Source organism: Schistocerca gregaria, chromosome X, assembly GCF_023897955.1.
Source record: "Schistocerca gregaria isolate iqSchGreg1 chromosome X, iqSchGreg1.2, whole genome shotgun sequence".
Taxonomy (NCBI): Eukaryota; Metazoa; Arthropoda; class Insecta; order Orthoptera; family Acrididae; genus Schistocerca; species Schistocerca gregaria.
In genome coordinates this window covers 781,361,132-781,368,988 of record NC_064931.1, presented here as the reverse complement: position 1 = coordinate 781,368,988, position 7,857 = coordinate 781,361,132, and positions in this window count along the sequence as shown.

Here is a 7,857-nt window from a genome sequence, read left to right as displayed (position 1 = left end):
GGCTTGGTATCAAAAATGGTTCAAAATGGTTCAAATGGCTCTGAGCACTATGGGGCTCAACTGCTGTGGTCATCAGTCCCCTAGAACGTAGAACTACTTCAACCTAACTAACCTAAGGACATCACACACACCCATGCCCGAGGCAGGATTTGAACCTGCGACCGTAGCAGTCGCATGGTTCCGGACTGCGCGCCTAGAACCGCGAGACCACAGCGGCCGGCTGCTTGGTATCGATTAACAGAGTCCTTAGATGTCCTCCTGAGGGATATAGTGCCAAATTCTGTCCTTGGCCGGCAAGATCGCCGGATCTCTCCCCAATTGTGAACATTTGGAGCATTGTGGGCAGGATCTGTATTTAGTCGATCTACAGCGCTAGTTGGAGAAAATATAGCACGATATCCCTCCGAAAGACATCGAATGACTCTGTCAATCAGTGCCAAGCCAGATAACTGCTTGCATAAGGGCCAGAGGTGAACCAACACGTTATTGACTTGTTCAGTTTGTGAAGCTCTTTCTCTAGAGCAAATCAACCAATTTTGATCGTCATGAGTTATTTAGTGAATTTTTATTCCACTTGTTGCGAGCTGTCATCGCTGACTGTGATGGTAAGCGACAAATTCTAGACAGTATGATTCAGAAGAAAAGCTACATGCTTCGAAAGATTATAGTATCTATAATTCTGAACAAAAGACTTCGTATGGACATATGCCATATGCCGAATGGTTTTCGAGACAGAACACATTTAATCTCATTTATGTATATTTTTTTAATAACTCGAAAACTGCACCGGCTATCAAAAACGTGTCAAAGTACAAAGTTAAACTACATTAAATTTCCTCCAAAAAAGATTCGAGATACTGCAAGTCTCGCGCGACGTGCATGCGCTGTAGCTTATAGATTTTGTAGGCCAGTTTTAGGTAATTTCCCGACTTGATAGACCACAAGTGTCCGGGGTCAAATTGTTCGGTTCAACTTCCTCTACACTTGAGAAAATATATAACAAAGTACATTAAATGTATTGTATCTCGGAAACCATTTGGAATAGGGAATATGCCCATATGAAGTTTTTTATTCGGAATCACTAACACTGTCACCCGTCAAAGCATGTACCTCTCCTCCTGACTCACTCTGTATGAGCAAGCGAGAGACATAATTTAGAGGAAACACTCTTTCTTCAAGCGCAAAGCATACATATATGCATACCGCAAAACTGCACCCCATGTACGTGCCTCGACCTGTGTCAACCGCCATCGTTCGTGAATTGCACTACAGTATCAGACATATTCTTTCAGAACTTCGTTGCATCTATGAAACTTGGATTAGTTCGCTAAATTTCCACTATATTACACAAAATAATTTTCAATCCATGTTGCCGATATCCAACACTGTGCATTTAAGGGCTATGCTGTGAATTTTCCATTTAAGTTTGTTATCTATCTGTAGCACTAAAAATGTAACACTTTCTACTTCCTGTATTTCATTGTTTGAGAAACCTATTCCTAAAGCCTGTGCCCTACTATGAGATATACTGAACTGTATGTACTGAGCCTTATCGAAATTCAGTAATTTTATCAATTTGCCTTTAACTGTTTGTTGTTTCCGAAAATTTCACTAACTACTTTTTCAGATAGAAGATGTACTATTTTTTGTTCCTGTAACTGTATCACTTGCAAAAAGTAGAAGTTTGTATCTTCTGAAACTATATCTATATGAGAAACAACACAGGAATTTAAACTGAACCCTGTGGTACACAATATCCGATTTGTTCGACATTTGTATATTTATCGTTAAGTGATTGATGTTGAACTGGTACTCCTGTGGAAAACGGTCCAGTGTCTGCTGCACCTTCTTGTACAGTATAAGAGTCGGAGAAAAGAAGCTGTTGGAGGCCTACATATACAGAGGTTAGTGTAGCTGTAGAAGTTGGTTATCACATGCATTATGAACTTTCCTTCAAACACTTTCCTGCAGACGTAAATTTATAGAACTAAACGAAACTCTTGTGCCCTCACCTATGCCTCTGAAATAATTGTGCATATTGCGTATTTAAAAATAACTTGGTATATGACGATGATCCGATTGACTTGATTTGATTTTTATTTGGTCCTGTTGGTACATGTTATAGAAGCATATACTCTTTGATATAGGACAAGGAAAATGATATATTACAGTATCACATGAGCATTTAAATCTCACATACATATTATTTAACTTATTTTCTAAGAACAATTGGTTGCGTATAATATTACAAGCTGTAGTTAACTTTGTAAGTTTTATTGAATGTTTAAAATTGTAGAATAAATGCAAGTACACATGTGTATCCTTGTGATGTAAATAAATAAATAAACCATAGGGGATTATGGGTTTATTTGCCTGGACTATTCATGCACTGGTTCCTAGAGGTACAGAAAAGACGTACATTTCACGTCGAAACAACTAGAGTTGAAAACAGCTCTGCCACGTGTGACGGCCAACAATACAACTCGACTGCGTTTTTAGAGGGATAATGCGGCAGGTGTACGAGTATACTAGCACCACAGTCCATCAGCATTCCTAGATAGTGCCAGCTCACACATGTATACAGAGTGATTCACGAAGATATGCAAATATTTTAATATGTTATTCTACAAGTAAAACTAAAGAAAAAAGTTCAAATAAACATAGGTCCGCAAATGTCTAGTTACGGAGTTACGACTAGTAAAAGATTTTGCCTGAAATTGTATGAATGTGTCAGATAATCTGCTTTTATTAATACCATAGCTACACGTGAATTCATGTTAAACCGGAGGAAACAAAGCTTAGTGTTAAGGAAGTAGTACAGTGTACATACAATTTCACAATACATCACAATAAATGTTCAAAAATGTCTCCATCGGGTTCAATACATTTCGCTGCACGTGTATGCAGATTTTGTTGCTCGTTTCAGTTTTACAGGGTTGTTATTAATTTGGTCTATTGCATTCATAGTGCATTGCATTCATGCCTCACGTGTATTGACTTTGTCCTCATAAACTATGTCTTTCATCCATCCCCACACACAAAAATCCATTGTTGTTAAATCGGCCGATCTGGGTGGCCACAGACGTGTAGCACCACGACCAATCTATTTCTGGGGAAAATGTTCAATTAAGTGTGTAGCAACGGCGTTGGTGGAATGTGGAGGGGTGCCGTCGTGTTATAAATACATTTGCAATCGCGTAGCAAATGGAACATCTTCGAGCAAGCGGGGCATTTCTTCTTGAAGGAATTGTAAGTTCGTCTCGCCAAATAGACGTCCTGGGAAAATGAATGCTCCAATAAAGTGTGTGTTGATTATATCACACCACATAGTTACGCTAAATCGCTGCTGGAAATTGCGTTACACTGTTGCATGTGGGTTTGCTTCAGACCATAAGTGCTCGTTATGTAAATTGTTTATACCATCTCGAGTAAACTGTGCCTCATCAGTAAATAAAATGTATTTGCGTAACTGCCGATTAGTATTTAAGCAGTTGCACAACTCCAAGCACATCTCCTGGATGTAAATGATGCACGTTTTGTTTATGGTAAGGATACAGAGTACTGAGTGTACGCCATATCTTAGATTGTGAAATGCCTAATCCTTGAGAGATACTTTATGTACTGGTACCCGGGCCACGTTGAACAACATCCATAATATCCTCATCATCGTTTTCACGTATCGAGCGCTCGTACTGATTATGAAACCTGTCTCCTGTAACATTCGAAATACTCCGCTAATGGTTCGTGTATTCGGAATCCTCCGAGTTGGATACCGTATGCGATATTCGTTAATTGCAGCCATAGCATTACCATCACATTTGCCATAAATAAACACCATATCGGCGTATTCCTCTGTCGTAAATTTGAAAGGCATCCCTGTTTCGTAAATAATCTACAAACTACAACAGTTACATATGGTTTCACTTGAATACACTGTTGTTATTATGTTCTTTCACTGAACAATACAGAAAACTAACTCGTTTCAAGGTTAGGAAACGACTGAAATAACTCACTAGCGGTTGCCAACAATGACATAAACGTTTCTACATTCTTAATAGAAATGAAACAAATTTACTTATGTAATAATCTTTGCTTGTCTGGATGTTGTGGAAAACTACTGCAGATACCCGTCCGGGACTCGTTTTATTAGATTCAGCAGACCAAGAATAACAAAATAAATGGAAATCATGCTTTATTTTAACCTCGTACAGTTTTGTGATGGCTTCATATTTGCGAAGCTGCTACATTTCAGGCAAAATCTTTTATTAGTCGTAATTCCGTAACTAAACATTTGCGGACTTATGTTTATATGAACTTTTTTCTTTAGTTTTACTTGTAGAATAACATATTAAAATATTTGCATATGTCACACCTCCCCAAAGAAGGTGAGCTACCAAAGGTGGCTCAAAACGACCACCGAACCGTCATGATGTTTCGCCAGTTGGGGAATCAGAAGGTACTGCAACGTTTATCTCATTTATAGACACAGCAAAGACTGGAACTGATGAGCGGACTTTGTTAGATATATGGTTTGGTTCAAAAAGGATATATGTGTTACAAAGTGTTATGTGGTCATAACTATGGATCCTTGCGAACGATTCGCTTATTGGAGTAACCAATATAACGTCTAGTTTGTATACATTACCATTATATGTCGATTGTCTTCTGTTTAGTTGGTCATCGGCACATATTACAAAATGAGTACTCCGCAGTAGAAATCATTTTGTGTTCTGGAGTTGTAATTCTGTGGTTACAGTGCAAACACGTTTCAGGTTGAGGTGCCAAACTGATCCTCCGAATCGATGGATTCGCAGGTGTTATCGAAAGTTTGTAGACACAGGATGGTGCATATGTACAGGACGAGTGCTGACCGTCCTCGTGTTTCCAACGAAAATGCCGCACGAATTCAATCCGCTGTACAGTGTAATTCTACAAGATCAACTCGTTGTGCCAGTCAGGAGCTATAACTGCCTGCGACAACAATTTGGCGTGTTTTGGGAGGTCGGTTGGTTATGATGCCGTACAAGTTACAGCTGTTACAGGCTCTACGCCACGACATAAGACGCAAACGTGTTTAATTTTCTGACGAGTTTCAGAGTCCTATTGATAATGATAACACTTTCTCACAGCCCACCGTGTTCAGTGATGAAGTGACTTTTCACCTTAGTGGGAAATTAAACAAGCACTGAGTTCGAATTTGGGGCCTATGGAACCCACATGAACACATTGTACATGTGCCAGATTCACCCAAGGTCAATCGGTTTTGTTCAATATCCCATTCATCTGTATACAGCCCATTCTTCTCTTATGGAAACTCGATTAACGATCAACAGTATCTTGCTATGTTACAAAGGCTGAACGAGGACAACTTCATTTTTCAGCAATACGGGGCACCCCTCACAGGAGTTGCCAAGGGCATGAATATCTGAATAAAACTCTACCTTGCCGTTGGAATGATCGTCAAACAGCCAGCGACTTAGTACCTCTCAGCTGGCCTCCACAGTCACCAGATTTGACGCCATGTGACTTCTTCCTGTGGGTTTAATAACAACGACGTTTATGCGTCATCATTACCACAGAACCTAGAAGAGAAGAAAAACTGGATCCATAATGCCATAACATCAGAGACGGTGGACATGCTTATCTGAGTATGGGAGGAATTGGAATATTGATGTGATATTCTTCGTGTTGCTGGCGGAGGACACATTGAATATCTGTAATCTAGACTTGACAGGTTCGTAAATACGTGTCGCAAGTTTGATAGTTGTATGTCTTACAGTTTAACAAATATATGCGTTCGAAATACTAATATTCTTTTTGAAACACCCTGTACAATGTCAAGAGACAGCCCACGCAATATCTTCAGATAACCAATTACTACACCATCCTTCCCTAACTACTTGTTATAGACAGAGAGAAAAAGAACCTACAACTTTTTCAGAAAGTTTTACTTAGCCATCCTGTAGATCTATATTATTTTATCTAAGCTATTTTATTTCTTTTCTGTAATTCTTAATTGTTGTCAAGAATGCGCGTTTTCTCATTTACAACTTTTTTTTTCATCTTTAACGTTTTCTCTGCTAGTAGTTTCTTCGTTTGTTAGTATTAAATTTACCTGTAAAAGCCTTCTACTTCTTTATGGTAACTTATTTTGTGCCTCAGTTCTTCTGTCGCCATTGCAATCATTGTTGTTGTTGTGGTCTTCAGTCCTGAGACTGGTTTGATGCAGCTCTCCATGCAACTCTCTCCTGTGCAAGCTTCTTCAACTCCCAGTACCTACTGCAACCTACATCCTTCTGTATCTGTTTTGTGTATTCATCTCTTGGTCTCCCTCTACGATTTTTACCCTCCACGCTGCCCTCCAATACCAAATTGGTGATCCCTTGATGCCTCAGAACATGTACTACCAACCGATCCCTTGTTCTAGTCAAGTTGTGCCACAAACTTCTCTTCTCCCCAATCCTATTCAGTACTTCCTCATTAGTTATGTGATCTACCCATCTAATCTTCAGCATTCTTCTGTAGCAACACATTTCTCAAGCTTCTATTCTTTTCTTGTCCAAACTATTTATCGTCCATGTTTCACTTCCATACATGGCTACACTCCATACAAATACTTTCAGAAACGACTTCCTGACACTTAAATGTATACTCGATGTTAACAAATTTCTCTTCTTCAGAAATGCTTTCCTTGCCATTGCCAGTCTTCATTTTATATCCTCTCTACTTCGACCATCATCAGTTATATTGCTCCCCAAATAGCAAAACTCCTTTACCACTTTAAGTGTCTCATTTCCTGATGTAATTCCCTCAGCATCACCCGACTTAATTCGACTACATTCCATTATCCTCGTTTTGCTTTTGTTGATGTTCATCTTATACCCTCCTTTCAAGACACTGTCCATTCCGTTCAGCTGCTCTTCCAAGCCCTTTGCTGTCTCTGACAGAATTACAATGTCATCGGCGAACCTCAAAGTTTTTATTTCTTCTCCATGGATTTTAATACCTACTCCGAATTTTTCTTTCGATTCCTTCACTGCTTGCTCAATATAGAGATTGAATAACATCGGGGAGAGGCTACAAACCTGTCTCACTCCCTTCCCAACCACTGCTTCCCTTTGATGTCCCTCGACTCTTATAACTGCCATCTGGTTTCTGTACAAATTGTAAATAGCCTTTCGCTCCCTGTATTTTACCCCTGCCACCTTCAAAATTTGAAAGAGAGTATTACAGTCAACATTGTCAAAAGCTTTATCTAAGTCTGCGAATGCTAGAAACGTAGGTTTCCTTTTCCTTAATCTAGCTTCTAAGATAATTCATAGGGTCAGTATTGCTTCACGTATTCCGATATTTCTACGGAATCCAAACTGATCTTCCCCGAAGTCGGCTTCTACTAGTTTTTCCATTCGTCTGTAAAGAATTCGCGTTAGTATTTTGCAGCTGTGACTTATTAAACTGATAGTTCGGTAATTTTCACATCTGTCAACACCTGATTTCTTTGGGATTGGAATTGTTATATTCTTCTTGAAGGCTGAGGGTATTTCACCTGTCTCATAAATCTTGCTCATCAGATGGTAGAGTTTTGTCAGAACTGGCTCTCCCAAGGCTGTCAGTAGTTCTAATGGAATGTTTTCTACTCCCGGGGCCTTGTTTCGACTCAGGTCTTTCAGTACTCTGTCCAACTCTCTACGCAGTATCATATCTCCCATTTCATCTTCATCTACATCCTCTTCCATTTCCATAATATTGTCCTCAAGTACATCGCCCTTGTATAGACCCTCTGTATACCCCTTCCACCTTTCTGCTTTCCCGTCTTTGCTTGGAACTGTGTTTCCATATGAGCTCTTGATATTCATA